We start from the raw sequence: 21,432 nt of genomic DNA, 5'->3' as shown, positions 1-21,432 counted from the left end.
CGCCGTACCCTATTCCTGGCCCGTACGCTGGCACTGAACCGTGCGTCAGCACGTAGCCTGACCCTCCCACGTTTCCGTACCCTCACTTGTGCCCTAAGACTTGCCGTTCCCTAACCCTAACCCTAGCCCGGAATAGAAACCCACCACCAGCCCTACACCTTACCTTACGCCGTACCCTACTCCTGACCCGTACGCTGGCACTGACCCGTTCGTCTGCACGTAGCCTGACCCTCCCACGCTTCCGTACCCTCACCTGTGCCCTAAGCCTTGCCGTTCCCTAACCCTAACCCTAGCCCGGAACGCAAATCCACCACCAGCCATACACTTTATCCTACGCCGTTGCCTACTCCTGGCCAGTACGCTGGCACTGACCCGTGCATCAGCACGTAGCCCGACCCTCCCACGTTTCCGTACCCTCACCTGTGCCCTAAGCCTTGCCGTTCCCTAACCCTAACCCTAGCCTGGAACGGAAAACAACCACCGGCCCTACACCTTACCTTACGCCGTTGCCTACACCTGGCCCGTACGCTGGCACTGACCCGTGCGTCAGCACGTAGCCTGACCCTCCCACGTTTCCGTACCCTCACCTGTGCCCTAAGCCTTGCCGTTCCCTAACCCTAACCCTAGCCCGGAATGGAAACCCACCACCAGCCCTACACCTTACCCTACGCCGTTGCCTACTCCTGGCCTGTACTCTGGCACTGCCCCGTGCATCAGCACGTAGCCTTACACTCTGGCGTTTCCGTACCCTCTCCTGTGCCCTAAGCCTTGCCGTTCCCTAACCCTAACCCTAGCCCAGAACGCAAATCCACCACCAGCCTACACTTTATCCTACGCCGTTGCCTACTCCTGGCCCGTACGCTGGCACTGACCCGTGCGTCAGCACGTAGCACGAGCCTCCCACGTTTCCGTACCTTCACCTGTGCCCTAAGCCTTGCCGTTCCCTAACCCTAAACCTAGCCCGGAACGGAAACCCACCACCAGCCTGACACCTTACATTACGCCGTACCCTATTCCTGGCCCGTACGCTGGCACTGACCCGTGCGTCAGCACGTAGCACGAGCCTCCCACGTTTCCGTACCCTCACCTGTGCCCTAAGCCATGCCGTTCCCTATTCCTAACCCTAGCCCGGAACGCAAATCCACCACCAGCCCTACACTTTATCCTACGCCGTTGCCTACTCCTGGCCCGTACGCTGGCACTGACCCGTGCGTCAGCACGTAGCCCGACCCTCCCACGTTTCCGTACCCTCACCTGTGCCCTAAGCCTTGCCGTTCCCTAACCCTAACCCTAGCCCGGAATAGAAACCCACCACCAGCCCTACACCTTACCTTACGCCATAACCTACTCCTGACCCGTACGCTGGCACTCACCCGTGCGTCAGCACGTAGACTGACCCTCCCACGTTTCCGTACCCTCACCTGTGCCCTATGCCTTGCCGTTCCCTAACCCTAACCCTAGCCCGGAATAGAAACCCACCACCAGCCCTACACCTTACCTTACGCCGTACCCTACTCCTGACCTGTATGCTGGCACTGACCTGTGCGTCAGCACGTAGCCTGACCCTCCCACGTTTCCGTACCCTCACCTGTGCCCTAAGCCTTGCCGTTCCCTAACCCTAACCCTAGCCCCGAACGCAAATCCACCACCAGCCCTACACTATATCCTACGCCGTTGCCTACTCCTGGCCCGTACGCTGGCACTGACCCGTGCGTCAGCACGTAGCCCGACCCTCCCACGTTTCTGTACCCTCACCTGTGCCCTAAGCCTTGCCGTTCCCTAACCCTAACCCTAGCCCGGAATAGAAACCCACCACCAGCCCTACACCTTACCTTAAGCCATTGCCTACTCCTGGCCCGTACGCTGGCACTGACCCGTGCGTCAGCACGTAGCCCGACCCTCCCACGTTTCTGTACCCTCACCTGTGCCCTAAGCCTTGCCGTTCCCTAACCCTAACCCTAGCCCGGAATAGAAACCCACCACCAGCCCTACACCTTACCTTAAGCCGTTGCCTACTCCTGGCCCGTACGCTGGCACTGACCCGTGCGTCAGCACGTAGCCTGACCCTCCCACGTTTCCGTACCCTCACCAGTGCCCTAAGCGTTGCCGTTCCCTAACCCTAACCCTAGCCCGGAATGGAAACCCACCACCAGCCCTACACTTTATCCTACGCCGTTGCCTACTCCTGACCCGTATGCTGGCACTGACCCGTGCGTCAGCACGTAGCCCGACCCTCCCACGTTTCTGTACCCTCACCTGTGCCCTAAGCCTTGCCGTTCCCTAACCCTAACCCTAGCCCGGAATAGAAACCCACCACCAGCCCTACACCTTACCTTAAGCCGTTGCCTACTCCTGGCCCGTACGCTGGCACTGACCCGTGCGTCAGCACGTAGCCTGACCCTCCCACGTTTCCGTACCCTCACCTGTGCCCTAAGCCTTGCCGTTCCCTAACCCTAACCCTAGCCGGGAATAGAAAGCCACCACCAGCCCTACACCTTACCTTACGCCGTACCCTACTCCTGACCCGTACGCTGGCACTGACACGTGCGTCAGCACGTAGCCTGACCCTCCCACGTTTCCGTACCCTCACCTGTGCCCTAAGCCTTGCCGTTCCCTAACCCTAACCCTAGCCCGGAATAGAAACCCACCACCAGCCCTACACTTTTCCTTACGCCGTACCCTACTCCTGACCTGTACGCTGGCACTGACCTGTGCGTCAGCACGTAGCCTGACCCTCCCAAGTTTCCGTACCCTCACCTGTGCCCTAAGCCTTGTCATTCCCTAACCCTAACCCTAGCCCGGAACGCAAATCCACCACCAGCCATACACTTTATCCTACGCCGTTGCCTACTCCTGGCCCGTACGCTGGCACTGACACATGCGTCAGCACGTAGCCCGACCCTCCCACGTTTCCGTACCCTCACCTGTGCCCTAAGCCTTGCCGTTCCCTAACCCTAACCCTAGCCTGGAACGGAAACCAACCACGAGCCCTACACCTTACCTTACGCCGTTGCTTACTCCTGGCCCGTACGCTGGCACTGACCCGAGCGTCAGCACGTAGCCTGACCCTCCCACGTTTCCGTAACCTCACCTGTGCCCTAAGCCTTGCTGTTCCCTAACCCTAACACTAGCCCGGAACGGAAATCAACCACCAGCCCTACACTTTATCCTACGCCGTTGCCTACTCCTGGCCCGTACGCTGGCACTGACCCGTGCGTCAGCACGTAGCCCGACCCTCCCACGTTTCTGTACCCTCACCTGTGCCCTAAGCCTTGCCGTTCCCTAACCCTAACCCTAGCCCGGAATAGAAACCCACCACCAGCCCTACACCTTACCTTACGCCATACCCTACTCCTGACCCGTACGCTGGCACTGACCCGTGCGTCAGCACGTAGCCTGACCCTCCCACGTTTCTGTGCCCTCACCTGTGCCCTAAGCCTTGCCGTTCGCTAACCCTAACCCTAGCCCGGAATAGAAACCCACCACCAGCCCTACACGGTACCTTACGCCGTACCATACTCCTGACCTGTACGCTGGCACTAACCTGTGCGTCAGCACGTAGCCTGACCCTCCCACGTTTCCGTACCCTCACCTGTGCCCTAAGCCTTGCCGTTCCCTAACCCTAACCCTAGCCCCGAATGCAAATCCACCACCAGCCCTACACTTTATCCTACGCCGTTGCCTACTCCTGGCCCGTACGCTGGCACTGACCCGTGCGTCAGCACGTAGCCCGACCCTCCCACGTTTCTGTACCCTCACCTGTGCCCTAAGCCTTGCCGTTCCCTAACCCTAACCCTAGCCCGGAATAGAAACCCACCACCAGCCCTACACCTTACCTTAAGCCGTTGCCTACTCCTGGCCCGTACGCTGGCACTGACCCGTGCGTCAGCACGTAGCCCGAACCTCCCACGTTTCTGTACCCTCACCTGTGCCCTAAGCCTTGCCGTTCCCTAACCCTAACCCTAGCCCGGAATAGAAACCCACCACAAGCCCTACACCTTACCTTAAGCCGTTGCCTACTCCTGGCCCGTACGCTGGCACTGACCCGTGCGTCAGCACGTAGCCTGACCCTCCCACGTTTCCGTACCCTCACCTGTGCCCTAAGCATTGCCGTTCCCTAACCCTAACACTATCCCGGAACGGAAATCAACCACCAGCCCTACACATTATCCTACGCCGTTGCCTACTCCTGGCCCGTACGCTGGCACTGACCCGTGCGTCAGCACGTAGCCCGACCCTCCCACGTTTCTGTACCCTCACCTGTGCCCTAAGCCTTGCCGTTCCCTAACCCTAACCCTAGCCCGGAATAGAAACCCACCACCAGCCCTACACCTTACCTTACGCCATACCCTACTCCTGACCCGTATGCTGGCACTGACCCGTGCGTCAGCACGTAGCCTGACCCTCCCACGTTTCCGTGCCCTCACCTGTGCCCTAAGCCTTGCCGTTCGCTAACCCTAACCCTAGCCCGGAATAGAAACCCACCACCAGCCCTACACGGTACCTTACGCCGTACCATACTCCTGACCTGTACGCTGGCACTAACCTGTGCGTCAGCACGTAGCCTGACCCTCCCACGTTTCCGTACCCTCACCTGTGCCCTAAGCCTTGCCGTTCCCTAACCCTAACCCTAGCCCCGAATGCAAATCCACCACCAGCCCTACACTTTATCCTACGCCGTTGCCTACTCCTGGCCCGTACGCTGGCACTGACCCGTGCGTCAGCACGTAGCCAGACCCTCCTACGTTTCTGTACCCTCACCTGTGCCCTAAGCCTTGCCGTTCCCTAACCCTAACCCTAGCCCGGAATAGAAACCCACCACCAGCCCTACACCTTACCTTAAGCCGTTGCCTATTCCTGGCCCGTACGCTGGCACTGACCCGTGCGTCAGCACGTAGCCTGACCCTCCCACGTTTCCGTACCCTCACCTGTGCCCTAAGCATTGCCGTTCCCTAACCCTAACCCTAGCCCGGAATGGAAACCCACCACTAGCCCTACACTTTATCCTACGCCGTTGCCTACTCCTGGCCCGTATGCTGGCACTAACCCGTGCGTCAGCACGGGGCCCGACCCTCCCACGTTTCCGTACCCTCTCCGTTGCCCTAAGCCTTGCCATTCCCTAACCCTAACCCTAGCCTGGAACGGAAATCAACCACAAGCCCTACACCTTACCTTACGCCGTACCCTACTCCTGGCCCGTACGTTGGCACTGACCAGTGCGTCAGCACGTAGCCTGACCCTCCTACGTTTCCGTACCCTCAGCTGTGCCCTAAGCCTTGCCGTTCCCTAACCCTAACCCTAGCCCGGAATGGAAACCCCCCACCAGCCCTACACCTTACCTTACGCCGTACCCTATTCCTGGCCCGTACGCTGGCACTGAACCGTGCGTCAGCACGTAGCCTGACCCTCCCACGTTTCCGTACCCTCACTTGTGCCCTAAGCCTTGCCGTTCCCTAACCCTAACCCTAGCCCAGAATAGAAACCCACCACCAGCCCTACACTTTATCCTACGCCGTTGCCTACTCCTGGCCTGTACTCTGGCACTGCCCCGTGCATCAGCACGGAGCCTTACACTCTGGCGTTTCCGTACCCTCTCCTGTGCCGTAAGCCTTGCCGTTCCCTAACCCTAACCCTAGCCCAGAACGCAAATCCACCACCAGCCATACACTTTATCCTACGCCATTGCCTACTCCTGGCCAGTACGCTGGCACTGACCCGTGCATCAGCACGTAGCCCGACCCTCCCACGTTTCCGTACCCTCACCTGTGCCCTAAGCCTTGCCGTTCCCTAACCCTAACCCTAGCCTGGAACGGAAAACAACCACCAGCCCTACACCTTACCTTACGCCGTTGCCTACACCTGGCCCGTACGCTGGCACTGACCCGTGCGTCAGCACGTAGCCTGACCCTCCCACGTTTCCGTACCCTCACCTGTGCCCTAAGCCTTGCCATTCCCTAACCCTAACCCTAGCCCGGAATGGAAACCCACCACCAGCCCTACACCTTACCCTACGCCGTTGCCTACTCCTGGCCTGTACTCTGGCACTGCCCCGTGCGTCAGCACGTAGCCTTACACTCTGGCGTTTCCGTACCCTCTCCTGTGCCCTAAGCCTTGCCGTTCCCTAACCCTAACCCTAGCCCAGAACGCAAATCCACCACCAGCCTACACTTTATCCTACGCCGTTGCCTACTCCTGGCCCGTACGCTGGCACTGACCCGTGCGTCAGCACGTAGCACGAGCCTCCCACGTTTCCGTACCTTCACCTGTGCCCTAAGCCTTGCCGTTCCCTAACCCTAAACCTAGCCCGGAACGGAAACCCACCACCAGCCTGACACCTTACATTACGCCGTACCCTATTCCTGGCCCGTACGCTGGCACTGACCCGTGCGTCAGCACGTAGCACGAGCCTCCCACGTTTCCGTACCCTCACCTGTGCCCTAAGCCATGCCGTTCCCTATTCCTAACCCTAGCCCGGAACGCAAATCCACCACCAGCCCTACACTTTATCCTACGCCGTTGCCTACTCCTGGCCCGTACGCTGGCACTGACCCGTGCGTCAGCACGTAGCCCGACCCTCCCACGTTTCCGTACCCTCACCTGTGCCCTAAGCCTTGCCGTTCCCTAACCCTAACCCTAGCCCGGAATAGAAACCCACCACCAGCCCTACACCTTACCTTACGCCATAACCTACTCCTGACCCGTACGCTGGCACTCACCCGTGCGTCAGCACGTAGACTGACCCTCCCACGTTTCCGTACCCTCACCTGTGCCCTATGCCTTGCCGTTCCCTAACCCTAACCCTAGCCCGGAATAGAAACCCACCACCAGCCCTACACCTTACCTTACGCCGTACCCTACTCCTGACCTGTACGCTGGCACTGACCTGTGCGTCAGCACGTAGCCTGACCCTCCCACGTTTCCGTACCCTCACCTGTGCCCTAAGCCTTGCCGTTCCCTAACCCTAACCCTAGCCCCGAACGCAAATCCACCACCAGCCCTACACTTTATCCTACGCCGTTGCCTACTCCTGGCCCGTACGCTGGCACTGACCCGTGCGTCAGCACGTAGCCCGACCCTCCCACGTTTCTGTACCCTCACCTGTGCCCTAAGCCTTGCCGTTCCCTAACCCTAACCCTAGCCCGGAATAGAAACCCACCACCAGCCCTACACCTTACCTTAAGCCATTGCCTACTCCTGGCCCGTACGCTGGCACTGACCCGTGCGTCAGCACGTAGCCCGACCCTCCCACGTTTCTGTACCCTCACCTGTGCCCTAAGCCTTGCCGTTCCCTAACCCTAACCCTAGCCCGGAATAGAAACCCACCACCAGCCCTACACCTTACCTTAAGCCGTTGCCTACTCCTGGCCCGTACGCTGGCACTGACCCGTGCGTCAGCACGTAGCCTGACCCTCCCACGTTTCCGTACCCTCACCAGTGCCCTAAGCGTTGCCGTTCCCTAACCCTAACCCTAGCCCGGAATGGAAACCCACCACCAGCCCTACACTTTATCCTACGCCGTTGCCTACTCCTCACCCGTATGCTGGCACTGACCCGTGCGTCAGCACGTAGCCCGACCCTCCCACGTTTCTGTACCCTCACCTGTGCCCTAAGCCTTGCCGTTCCCTAACCCTAACCCTAGCCCGGAATAGAAACCCACCACCAGCCCTACACCTTACCTTAAGCCGTTGCCTACTCCTGGCCCGTACGCTGGCACTGACCCGTGCGTCAGCACGTAGCCTGACCCTCCCACGTTTCCGTACCCTCACCTGTGCCCTAAGCCTTGCCGTTCCCTAACCCTAACCCTAGCCGGGAATAGAAAGCCACCACCAGCCCTACACCTTACCTTACGCCGTACCCTACTCCTGACCCGTACGCTGGCACTGACACGTGCGTCAGCACGTAGCCTGACCCTCCCACGTTTCCGTACCCTCACCTGTGCCCTAAGCCTTGCCGTTCCCTAACCCTAACCCTAGCCCGGAATAGAAACCCACCACCAGCCCTACACTTTTCCTTACGCCGTACCCTACTCCTGACCTGTACGCTGGCACTGACCTGTGCGTCAGCACGTAGCCTGACCCTCCCAAGTTTCCGTACCCTCACCTGTGCCCTAAGCCTTGTCATTCCCTAACCCTAACCCTAGCCCGGAACGCAAATCCACCACCAGCCATACACTTTATCCTACGCCGTTGCCTACTCCTGGCCCGTACGCTGGCACTGACACATGCGTCAGCACGTAGCCCGACCCTCCCACGTTTCCGTACCCTCACCTGTGCCCTAAGCCTTGCCGTTCCCTAACCCTAACCCTCGCCTGGAACGGAAACCAACCACGAGCCCTACACCTTACCTTACGCCGTTGCTTACTCCTGGCCCGTACGCTGGCACTGACCCGAGCGTCAGCACGTAGCCTGACCCTCCCACGTTTCCGTAACCTCACCTGTGCCCTAAGCCTTGCCGTTCCCTAACCCTAACACTAGCCCGAAACGGAAATCAACCACCAGCCCTACACTTTATCCTACGCCGTTGCCTACTCCTGGCCCGTACGCTGGCACTGACGCGTGCGTCAGCACGTAGCCCGACCCTCCCACGTTTCTGTACCCTCACCTGTGCCCTAAGCCTTGCCGTTCCCTAACCCTAACCCTAGCCCGGAATAGAAACCCACCACCAGCCCTACACCTTACCTTACGCCATACCCTACTCCTGACCCGTACGCTGGCACTGACCCGTGCGTCAGCATGTAGCCTGACCCTCCCACGTTTCTGTGCCCTCACCTGTGCCCTAAGCCTTGCCGTTCGCTAACCCTAACCCTAGCCCGGAATAGAAACCCACCACCAGCCCTACACGGTACCTTACGCCGTACCATACTCCTGACCTGTACGCTGGCACTAACCTGTGCGTCAGCACGTAGCCTGACCCTCCCACGTTTCCGTACCCTCACCTGTGCCCTAAGCCTTGCCGTTCCCTAACCCTAACCCTAGCCCCGAATGCAAATCCACCACCAGCCCTACACTTTATCCTACGCCGTTGCCTACTCCTGGCCCGTACGCTGGCACTGACCCGTGCGTCAGCACGTAGCCAGACCCTCCTACGTTTCTGTACCCTCACCTGTGCCCTAAGCCTTGCCGTTCCCTAACCCTAACCCTAGCCCGGAATAGAAACCCACCACCAGCCCTACACCTTACCTTAAGCCGTTGCCTATTCCTGGCCCGTACGCTGGCACTGACCCGTGCGTCAGCACGTAGCCTGACCCTCCCACGTTTCCGTACCCTCACCTGTGCCCTAAGCATTGCCGTTCCCTAACCCTAACCCTAGCCCGGAATGGAAACCCACCACTAGCCCTACACTTTATCCTACGCCGTTGCCTACTCCTGGCCCGTATGCTGGCACTAACCCGTGCGTCAGCACGGGGCCCGACCCTCCCACGTTTCCGTACCCTCTCCGTTGCCCTAAGCCTTGCCATTCCCTAACCCTAACCCTAGCCTGGAACGGAAATCAACCACAAGCCCTACACCTTACCTTACGCCGTACCCTACTCCTGGCCCGTACGTTGGCACTGACCAGTGCGTCAGCACGTAGCCTGACCCTCCTACGTTTCCGTACCCTCAGCTGTGCCCTAAGCCTTGCCGTTCCCTAACCCTAACCCTAGCCCGGAATGGAAACCCCCCACCAGCCCTACACCTTACCTTACGCCGTACCCTATTCCTGGCCCGTACGCTGGCACTGAACCGTGCGTCAGCACGTAGCCTGACCCTCCCACGTTTCCGTACCCTCACTTGTGCCCTAAGACTTGCCGTTCCCTAACCCTAACCCTAGCCCAGAATAGAAACCCACCACCAGCCCTACACTTTATCCTACGCCGTTGCCTACTCCTGGCCTGTACTCTGGCACTGCCCCGTGCATCAGCACGGAGCCTTACACTCTGGCGTTTCCGTACCCTCTCCTGTGCCGTAAGCCTTGCCGTTCCCTAACCCTAACCCTAGCCCAGAACGCAAATCCACCACCAGCCATACACTTTATCCTACGCCATTGCCTACTCCTGGCCAGTACGCTGGCACTGACCCGTGCATCAGCACGTAGCCCGACCCTCCCACGTTTCCGTACCCTCACCTGTGCCCTAAGCCTTGCCGTTCCCTAACCCTAACCCTAGCCTGGAACGGAAAACAACCACCAGCCCTACACCTTACCTTACGCCGTTGCCTACACCTGGCCCGTACGCTGGCACTGACCCGTGCGTCAGCACGTAGCCTGACCCTCCCACGTTTCCGTACCCTCACCTGTGCCCTAAGCCTTGCCATTCCCTAACCCTAACCCTAGCCCGGAATGGAAACCCACCACCAGCCCTACACCTTACCCTACGCCGTTGCCTACTCCTGGCCTGTACTCTGGCACTGCCCCGTGCGTCAGCACGTAGCCTTACACTCTGGCGTTTCCGTACCCTCTCCTGTGCCCTAAGCCTTGCCGTTCCCTAACCCTAACCCTAGCCCAGAACGCAAATCCACCACCAGCCTACACTTTATCCTACGCCGTTGCCTACTCCTGGCCCGTACGCTGGCACTGACCCGTGCGTCAGCACGTAGCACGAGCCTCCCACGTTTCCGTACCTTCACCTGTGCCCTAAGCCTTGCCGTTCCCTAACCCTAAACCTAGCCCGGAACGGAAACCCACCACCAGCCTGACACCTTACATTACGCCGTACCCTATTCCTGGCCCGTACGCTGGCACTGACCCGTGCGTCAGCACGTAGCACGAGCCTCCCACGTTTCCGTACCCTCACCTGTGCCCTAAGCCATGCCGTTCCCTATTCCTAACCCTAGCCCGGAACGCAAATCCACCACCAGCCCTACACTTTATCCTACGCCGTTGCCTACTCCTGGCCCGTACGCTGGCACTGACCCGTGCGTCAGCACGTAGCCCGACCCTCCCACGTTTCCGTACCCTCACCTGTGCCCTAAGCCTTGCCGTTCCCTAACCCTAACCCTAGCCCGGAATAGAAACCCACCACCAGCCCTACACCTTACCTTACGCCATAACCTACTCCTGACCCGTACGCTGGCACTCACCCGTGCGTCAGCACGTAGACTGACCCTCCCACGTTTCCGTACCCTCACCTGTGCCCTATGCCTTGCCGTTCCCTAACCCTAACCCTAGCCCGGAATAGAAACCCACCACCAGCCCTACACCTTACCTTACGCCGTACCCTACTCCTGACCTGTACGCTGGCACTGACCTGTGCGTCAGCACGTAGCCTGACCCTCCCACGTTTCCGTACCCTCACCTGTGCCCTAAGCCTTGCCGTTCCCTAACCCTAACCCTAGCCCCGAACGCAAATCCACCACCAGCCCTACACTTTATCCTACGCCGTTGCCTACTCCTGGCCCGTACGCTGGCACTGACCCGTGCGTCAGCACGTAGCCCGACCCTCCCACGTTTCTGTACCCTCACCTGTGCCCTAAGCCTTGCCGTTCCCTAACCCTAACCCTAGCCAGGAATAGAAACCCACCACCAGCCCTACACCTTACCTTAAGCCATTGCCTACTCCTGGCCCGTACGCTGGCACTGACCCGTGCGTCAGCACGTAGCCCGACCCTCCCACGTTTCTGTACCCTCACCTGTGCCCTAAGCCTTGCCGTTCCCTAACCCTAACCCTAGCCCGGAATAGAAACCCACCACCAGCCCTACACCTTACCTTAAGCCGTTGCCTACTCCTGGCCCGTACGCTGGCACTGACCCGTGCGTCAGCACGTAGCCTGACCCTCCCACGTTTCCGTACCCTCACCAGTGCCCTAAGCGTTGCCGTTCCCTAACCCTAACCCTAGCCCGGAATGGAAACCCACCACCAGCCCTACACTTTATCCTACGCCGTTGCCTACTCCTGACCCGTATGCTGGCACTGACCCGTGCGTCAGCACGTAGCCCGACCCTCCCACGTTTCTGTACCCTCACCTGTGCCCTAAGCCTTGCCGTTCCCTAACCCTAACCCTAGCCCGGAATAGAAACCCACCACCAGCCCTACACCTTACCTTAAGCCGTTGCCTACTCCTGGCCCGTACGCTGGCACTGACCCGTGCGTCAGCACGTAGCCTGACCCTCCCACGTTTCCGTACCCTCACCTGTGCCCTAAGCCTTGCCGTTCCCTAACCCTAACCCTAGCCGGGAATAGAAAGCCACCACCAGCCCTACACCTTACCTTACGCCGTACCCTACTCCTGACCCGTACGCTGGCACTGACACGTGCGTCAGCACGTAGCCTGACCCTCCCACGTTTCCGTACCCTCACCTGTGCCCTAAGCCTTGCCGTTCCCTAACCCTAACCCTAGCCCGGAATAGAAACCCACCACCAGCCCTACACTTTTCCTTACGCCATACCCTACTCCTGACCTGTACGCTGGCACTGACCTGTGCGTCAGCACGTAGCCTGACCCTCCCAAGTTTCCGTACCCTCACCTGTGCCCTAAGCCTTGTCATTCCCTAACCCTAACCCTAGCCCGGAACGCAAATCCACCACCAGCCATACACTTTATCCTACGCCGTTGCCTACTCCTGGCCCGTACGCTGGCACTGACACATGCGTCAGCACGTAGCCCGACCCTCCCACGTTTCCGTACCCTCACCTGTGCCCTAAGCCTTGCCGTTCCCTAACCCTAACCCTCGCCTGGAACGGAAACCAACCACGAGCCCTACACCTTACCTTACGCCGTTGCTTACTCCTGGCCCGTACGCTGGCACTGACCCGAGCGTCAGCACGTAGCCTGACCCTCCCACGTTTCCGTAACCTCACCTGTGCCCTAAGCCTTGCCGTTCCCTAACCCTAACACTAGCCCGAAACGGAAATCAACCACCAGCCCTACACTTTATCCTACGCCGTTGCCTACTCCTGGCCCGTACGCTGGCACTGACGCATGCGTCAGCACGTAGCCCGACCCTCCCACGTTTCTGTACCCTCACCTGTGCCCTAAGCCTTGCCGTTCCCTAACCCTAACCCTAGCCCGGAATAGAAACCCACCACCAGCCCTACACCTTACCTTAAGCCGTTGCCTACTCCTGACCCGTACGCTGGCACTGACCCGTGCGTCAGCATGTAGCCTGACCCTCCCACGTTTCTGTGCCCTCACCTGTGCCCTAAGCCTTGCCGTTCGCTAACCCTAACCCTAGCCCGGAATAGAAACCCACCACCAGCCCTACACGGTACCTTACGCCGTACCATACTCCTGACCTGTACGCTGGCACTAACCTGTGCGTCAGCACGTAGCCTGACCCTCCCACGTTTCCGTACCCTCACCTGTGCCCTAAGCCTTGCCGTTCCCTAACCCTAACCCTAGCCCCGAATGCAAATCCACCACCAGCCCTACACTTTATCCTACGCCGTTGCCTACTCCTGGCCCGTACGCTGGCACTGACCCGTGCGTCAGCACGTAGCCCGACCCTCCCACGTTTCTGTACCCTCACCTGTGCCCTAAGCCTTGCCGTTCCCTAACCCTAACCCTAGCCCGGAATAGAAACCAACCACCAGCCCTACACCTTACCTTAAGCCGTTGCCTACTCCTGGCCCGTACGCTGGCACTGACCCGTGCGTCAGCACGTAGCCCGAACCTCCCACGTTTCTGTACCCTCACCTGTGCCCTAAGCCTTGCCGTTCCCTAACCCTAACCCTAGCCCGGAATAGAAACCCACCACCAGCCCTACACCTTACCTTAAGCCGTTGCCTACTCCTGGCCCGTACGCTGGCACTGACCCGTGCATCAGCACGTAGCCTGACCCTCCCACGTTTCCGTACCCTCACCTGTGCCCTAAGCATTGCCGTTCCCTAAACCTAACACTAGCCCGGAACGGAAATCAACCACCAGCCCTACACATTATCCTACGCCGTTGCCTACTCCTGGCCCGTACGCTGGCACTGACCCGTGCGTCAGCACGTAGCCCGACCCTCCCACGTTTCTGTACCCTCACCTGTGCCCTAAGCCTTGCCGTTCCCTAACCCTAACCCTAGCCCGGAATAGAAACCCACCACCAGCCCTACAACTTACCTTACGCCATACCCTACTCCTGACCCGTACGCTGGCACTGACCCGTGCGTCAGCACGTAGCCTGACCCTCCCACGTTTCCGTGCCCTCACCTGTGCCCTAAGCCTTGCCGTTCGCTAACCCTAACCCTAGCCCGGAATGGAAACCCACCACCAGCCCTACACCTTACCCTACGCCGTTGCCTACTCCTGGCCTGTACTCTGGCACTGCCCCGTGCGTCAGCACGTAGCCTTACACTCTGGCGTTTCCGTACCCTCTCCTGTGCCCTAAGCCTTGCCGTTCCCTAACCCTAACCCTAGCCCAGAACGCAAATCCACCACCAGCCTACACTTTATCCTACGCCGTTGCCTACTCCTGGCCCGTACGCTGGCACTGACCCGTGCGTCAGCACGTAGCACGAGCCTCCCACGTTTCCGTACCTTCACCTGTGCCCTAAGCCTTGCCGTTCCCTAACCCTAAACCTAGCCCGGAACGGAAACCCACCACCAGCCTGACACCTTACATTACGCCGTACCCTATTCCTGGCCCGTACGCTGGCACTGACCCGTGCGTCAGCACGTAGCACGAGCCTCCCACGTTTCCGTACCCTCACCTGTGCCCTAATCATGCCGTTCCCTATTCCTAACCCTAGCCCGGAACGCAAATCCACCACCAGCCCTACACTTTATCCTACGCCGTTGCCTACTCCTGGCCCGTACGCTGGCACTGACCCGTGCGTCAGCACGTAGCCCGACCCTCCCACGTTTCCGTACCCTCACCTGTGCCCTAAGCCTTGCCGTTCCCTAACCCTAACCCTAGCCCGGAATAGAAACCCACCACCAGCCCTACACCTTACCTTACGCCATAACCTACTCCTGACCCGTACGCTGGCACTCACCCGTGCGTCAGCACGTAGACTGACCCTCCCACGTTTCCGTACCCTCACCTGTGCCCTATGCCTTGCCGTTCCCTAACCCTAACCCTAGCCCGGAATAGAAACCCACCACCAGCCCTACACCTTACCTTACGCCGTACCCTACTCCTGACCTGTACGCTGGCACTGACCTGTGCGTCAGCACGTAGCCTGACCCTCCCACGTTTCCGTACCCTCACCTGTGCCCTAAGCCTTGCCGTTCCCTAACCCTAACCCTAGCCCCGAACGCAAATCCACCACCAGCCCTACACTTTATCCTACGCCGTTGCCTACTCCTGGCCCGTACGCTGGCACTGACCCGTGCGTCAGCACGTAGCCCGACCCTCCCACGTTTCTGTACCCTCACCTGTGCCCTAAGCCTTGCCGTTCCCTAACCCTAACCCTAGCCCGGAATAGAAACCCACCACCAGCCCTACACCTTACCTTAAGCCATTGCCTACTCCTGGCCCGTACGCTGGCACTGACCCGTGCGTCAGCACGTAGCCCGACCCTCCCACGTTTCTGTACCCTCACCTGTGCCCTAAGCCTTGCCGTTCCCTAACCCTAACCCTAGCCCGGAATAGAAACCCACCACCAGCCCTACACCTTACCTTAAGCCGTTGCCTACTCCTGGCCCGTACGCTGGCACTGACCCGTGCGTCAGCACGTAGCCTGACCCTCCCACGTTTCCGTACCCTCACCAGTGCCCTAAGCGTTGCCGTTCCCTAACCCTAACCCTAGCCCGGAATGGAAACCCACCACCAGCCCTACACTTTATCCTACGCCGTTGCCTACTCCTGACCCGTATGCTGGCACTGACCCGTGCGTCAGCACGTAGCCCGACCCTCCCACGTTTCTGTACCCTCACCTGTGCCCTAAGCCTTGCCGTTCCCTAACCCTAACCCTAGCCCGGAATAGAAACCCACCACCAGCCCTACACCTTACCTTAAGCCGTTGCCTACTCCTGGCCCGTACGCTGGCACTGACCCGTGCGTCAGCACGTAGCCTGACCCTCCCACGTTTCCGTACCCTCACCTGTGCCCTAAGCCTTGCCGTTCCCTAACCCTAACCCTAGCCGGGAATAGAAAGCCACCACCAGCCCTACACCTTACCTTACGCCGTACCCTACTCCTGACCCGTACGCTGGCACTGACACGTGCGTCAGCACGTAGCCTGACCCTCCCACGTTTCCGTACCCTCACCTGTGCCCTAAGCCTTGCCGTTCCCTAACCCTAACCCTAGCCCGGAATAGAAACCCACCACCAGCCCTACACTTTTCCTTACGCCGTACCCTACTCCTGACCTGTACGCTGGCACTGACCTCTGCGTCAGCACGTAGCCTGACCCTCCCAAGTTTCCGTACCCTCACCTGTGCCCTAAGCCTTGTCATTCCCTAACCCTAACCCTAGCCCGGAACGCAAATCCACCACCAGCCATACACTTTATCCTACGCCGTTGCCTACTCCTGGCCCGTACGCTGGCACTGACACATGCGTCAGCACGTAGCCCGACCCTCCCACGTTTCCGTACCCTCACCTGTGCCCTAAGCCTTGCCGTTCCCTAACCCTAACCCTAGCCTGGAACGGAAACCAACCACGAGCCCTACACCTTACCTTACGCCGTTGCTTACTCCTGGCCCGTACGCTGGCACTGACCCGAGCGTCAGCACGTAGCCTGACCCTCCCACGTTTCCGTAACCTCACCTGTGCCCTAAGCCTTGCCGTTCCCTAACCCTAACACTAGCCCGAAACGGAAATCAACCACCAGCCCTACACTTTATCCTACGCCGTTGCCTACTCCTGGCCCGTACGCTGGCACTGACCCGTGCGTCAGCACGTAGCCCGACCCTCCCACGTTTCTGTACCCTCACCTGTGCCCTAAGCCTTGCCGTTCCCTAACCCTAACCCTAGCCCGGAATAGAAACCCACCACCAGCCCTACACCTTACCTTACGCCATACCCTACTCCTGACCCGTACGCTGGCACTGACCCGTGCGTCAGCATGTAGCCTGACCCTCCCACGTTTCTGTGCCCTCACCTGTGCCCTAAGCCTTGCCGTTCGCTAACCCTAACCCTAGCCCGGAATAGAAACCCACCACCAGCCCTACACGGTACCTTACGCCGTACCATACTCCTGACCTGTACGCTGGCACTAACCTGTGCGTCAGCACGTAGCCTGACCCTCCCACGTTTCCGTACCCTCACCTGTGCCCTAAGCCTTGCCGTTCCCTAACCCTAACCCTAGCCCCGAATGCAAATCCACCACCAGCCCTACACTTTATCCTACGCCGTTGCCTACTCCTGGCCCGTACGCTGGCACTGACCCGTGCGTCAGCACGTAGCCCGACCCTCCCACGTTTCTGTACCCTCACCTGTGCCCTAAGCCTTGCCGTTCCCTAACCCTAACCCTAGCCCGGAATAGAAACCCACCACCAGCCCTACACCTTACCTTAAGCCGTTGCCTACTCCTGGCCCGTACGCTGGCACTGACCCGTGCGTCAGCACGTAGCCCGAACCTCCCACGTTTCTGTACCCTCACCTGTGCCCTAAGCCTTGCCGTTCCCTAACCCTAACCCTAGCCCGGAATAGAAACCCACCACCAGCCCTACACCTTACCTTAAGCCGTTGCCTACTCCTGGCCCGTACGCTGGCACTGACCCGTGCGTCAGCACGTAGCCTGACCCTCCCACGTTTCCGTACCCTCACCTGTGCCCTAAGCATTGCCGTTCCCTAACCCTAACACTAGCCCGGAACGGAAATCAACCACCAGCCCTACACATTATCCTACGCCGTTGCCTACTCCTGGCCCGTACGCTGGCACTGACCCGTGCATCAGCACGTAGCCCGACCCTCCCACGTTTCTGTACCCTCACCTGTGCCCTAAGCCTTGCCGTTCCCTAACCCTAACCCTAGCCCGGAATAGAAACCCACCACCAGCCCTACAACTTACCTTACGCCATACCCTACTCCTGACCCGTACGCTGGCACTGACCCGTGCGTCAGCACGTAGCCTGACCCTCCCACGTTTCCGTGCCCTCACCTGTGCCCTAAGCCTTGCCGTTCGCTAACCCTAACCCTAGCCCGGAATAGAAACCCACCACCAGCCCTACACGGTACCTTACGCCGTACCATACTCCTGACCTGTACGCTGGCACTAACCTGTGCGTCAGCACGTAGCCTGACCCTCCCACGTTTCCGTACCCTCACCTGTGCCCTAAGCCTTGCCGTTCCCTAACCCTAACCCTAGCCCCGAATGCAAATCCACCACCAGCCCTACACTTTATCCTACGCCGTTGCCTACTCCTGGCCCGTACGCTGGCACTGACCCGTGCGTCAGCACGTAGCCAGACCCTCCTACGTTTCTGTACCCTCACCTGTGCCCTAAGCCTTGCCGTTCCCTAACCCTAACCCTAGCCCGGAATAGAAACCCACCACCAGCCCTACACCTTACCTTACGCCATACCCTACTCCTGACCCGTACGCTGGCACTGACCCGTGCGTCAGCACGGGGCCCGACCCTCCCACGTTTCCGTACCCTCTCCTTTGCCCTAAGCCTTGCCGTTCCCTAACCCTAACCCTAGCCTGGAACGGAAATCAACCACAAGCCCTACACCTTACCTTACGCCGTACCCTACTCCTGGCCCGTACGTTGGCACTGACCAGTGCGTCAGCACGTAGCCTGACCCTCCTACGTTTCCGTACCCTCAGCTGTGCCCTAAGCCTTGCCGTTCCCTAACCCTAACCCTAGCCCGGAATGGAAACCCACCACCAGCCCTACACCTTACCTTACGCCGTACCCTATTCCTGGCCCGTACGCTGGCACAGAACCGTGCGTCAGCACGTAGCCTGACCCTCCCACGTTTCCGTACCCTCACTTGTGCCCTAAGCCTTGCCGTTCCCTAACCCTAACCCTAGCCCAGAATAGAAACCCACCACCAGCCCTACACTTTATCCTACGCCGTTGCCTACTCCTGGCCTGTACTCTGGCACTGCCCCGTGCATCAGCATGGAGCCTTACACTCTGGCGTTTCCGTACCCTCTCCTGTGCCGTAAGCCTTGCCGTTCCCTAACCCTAACCCTAGCCCAGAACGCAAATCCACCACCAGCCTACACTTTATCCTACGCCGTTGCCTACTCCTGGCCCGTACGCTGGCACTGACCAGTGCGTCAGCACGTAGCACGAGCCTCCCACGTTTCCGTACCTTCACCTGTGCCCTAAGCCTTGCCGTTCCCTAACCCTAACCCTAGCCCGGAACGGAAACCCACCACCAGCCCTACACCTTACCGTACGCCATAACCTACTCCTGACCTGTACGCTGGCACTGACCTGTGCGTCAGCACGTAGCCTGACCCACCCACGTTTCCGTACCATCACCTGTGCCCTAAGCCTTGCCGTTGCCTAACCCTAAACCTAGCCCGGAATAGAAACCCACCACCAGCCCTACACCTTACCTTACGCCGTACCCTACTCCTGACCTGTACGCTGGCACTGACCTGTGCGTCAGCACGTAGCCTGACCCTCCCACGTTTCCGTACCCTCACCTGTGCCCTAAGACTTGCCGTTCCCTAACCCTAACCCTAGCCCCGAACGCAAATCCACCACCAGCCCTACACTTTATCCTACGCCGTTGCCTGCTCCTGGCCCGTACGCTGGCACTGACCCGTGCGTCAGCACGTAGCCCGACCCTCCCACGTTTCTGTACCCTCACCTCTGCCCTAAGCCTTGCCGTTCCCTAACCCTAACCCTAGCACGGAATAGAAACCCACCACCAGCCCTACACCTTACCTTAAGCCGTTGCCTACTCCTGGCCCGTACGCTGGCACTGACCCGTGCGTCAGCACGTAGTCCGACCCTCCCACGTTTCTGTACCCTCACCTGTGCCCTAAGCCTTGCCGTTCCCTATCCCTAACCCTAGCCCGGAATAGAAACCCACCACCAGCCTTACACCTTACCTTAAGCCGTTGCCTACTCCTGGCCCGTACGCTGGCACTGACCCGTGCGTCAGCACGTAGCCTGACCCTCCCACGTTTCCGTACCCTCACCTGTGCCCTAAGCGTTGCCATTCCCTAACCCTAACCCTAGCCCGGAATGGAAAACCACCACCAGCCCTACACTTTATCCTACGTCGTTGCCTACTCCTGACCCGTATGCTGGCACTGACCCGTGCGTCAGCACGTAGCCCGAACCTCCCACGTTTCTGTACCCTCACCTGTGCCCTAAGCCTTGCCGTTCCCTAACCCTAACCCTAGCCCGGAATAGAAACCCACCACCAGCCCTACACCCTACCTTAAGCCGTTGCCTACTCCTGGCCCGTACGCTGGCACTGACCCGTGCGTCAGCACGTAGCCTGACCCTCCCACGTTTCCGTACCCTCACCTGTGCCCTAAGCCTTGCCGTTCCCTAACCCTAACCCTAGCCCGGAATAGAAACCCACCACCAGCCCTACACCTTACCTTACGCCGTACCCTACTCCTGACCCGTACGCTGGCACTGACACGTGCGTCAGCACGTAGCCTGACCCTCCCACGTTTCCGTACCCTCACCTGTACCCTAAGCCTTGCCGTTCCCTAACCCTAACCCTAGCCCGGAATAGAAACCCACCACCAGCCCTACACTTTTCCTTACGCCGTACCCTACTCCTGACCTGTACGCTGGCACTGAGCTGTGCGTCAGCACGTAGCCTGACCCTGCCACGTTTCCGTACCCTCACCTGTGCCCTAAGCCTTGCCGTTCCCTAACCCTAACCCTAGCCCGGAACGCAAATCCACCACCAGCCATACACTTTATCCTACGCCGTTGCCTACTCCTGGCCCGTACGCTGGCACTGACACGTGCGTCAGCACGTAGCCCCACCCTCCCACGTTTCCGTACCCTCACCTGTGCCCTAAGCCTTGCCGTTCCCTAACCCTAACCCTAGCCTGGAACGGAAACCAACCACCAGCCCTACACCTTACCTTACGCCGTTGCTTACTCCTGGCCCGTACGCTGGCACTGACCCGTGCGTCAGCACGTAGCCTGACCTTCCCACGTTTCCGTAACCTCACCTGTGCCCTAAGCCTTGCCGTTCCCTAACCCTAAACCTAGCCCCGAACGCAAATCCACCACCAGCCCTACGCTTTATCCTACGCCGTTGCCTACTCCTGGCCCGTACGCTGGCACTGACCCGTGCGTCAGCATGTAGCCCGACCCTCCCACGTTTCCGTACCCTCACCTGTGCCCTAAGCCTTGCCGTTCCCTAACCCTAACCCTAGCCTGGAACGCAAATCGACCACTAGCCCTACACTTTATCCTACGCCGTTGCCTACTCCTGGCCCGTACGCTGGCACTGACCCGTGCGTCAGCACGTAGCCCGACCCTCCCACGTTTCCGTACCCTCACCTGTGCCCTAAGCCTTGCCGTTCCCTAACCCTAACCCTAGCCTGGAACGGAAACCAACCACCATCCCTACACCTTACCTTACGCCGTTGCCTACTCCTGGCACGTATGCTGGCACTGACCCATGCGTCAGCACGTAGCCTGAA

This window comes from Mesoplodon bidens, assembly GCF_964165515.1.
Source record: "Mesoplodon bidens genome assembly, contig: HAP1_SCAFFOLD_218, whole genome shotgun sequence".
NCBI lineage: Eukaryota > Metazoa > Chordata > Mammalia > Artiodactyla > Ziphiidae > Mesoplodon > Mesoplodon bidens.
This window is presented reverse-complemented; position numbering follows the sequence as displayed.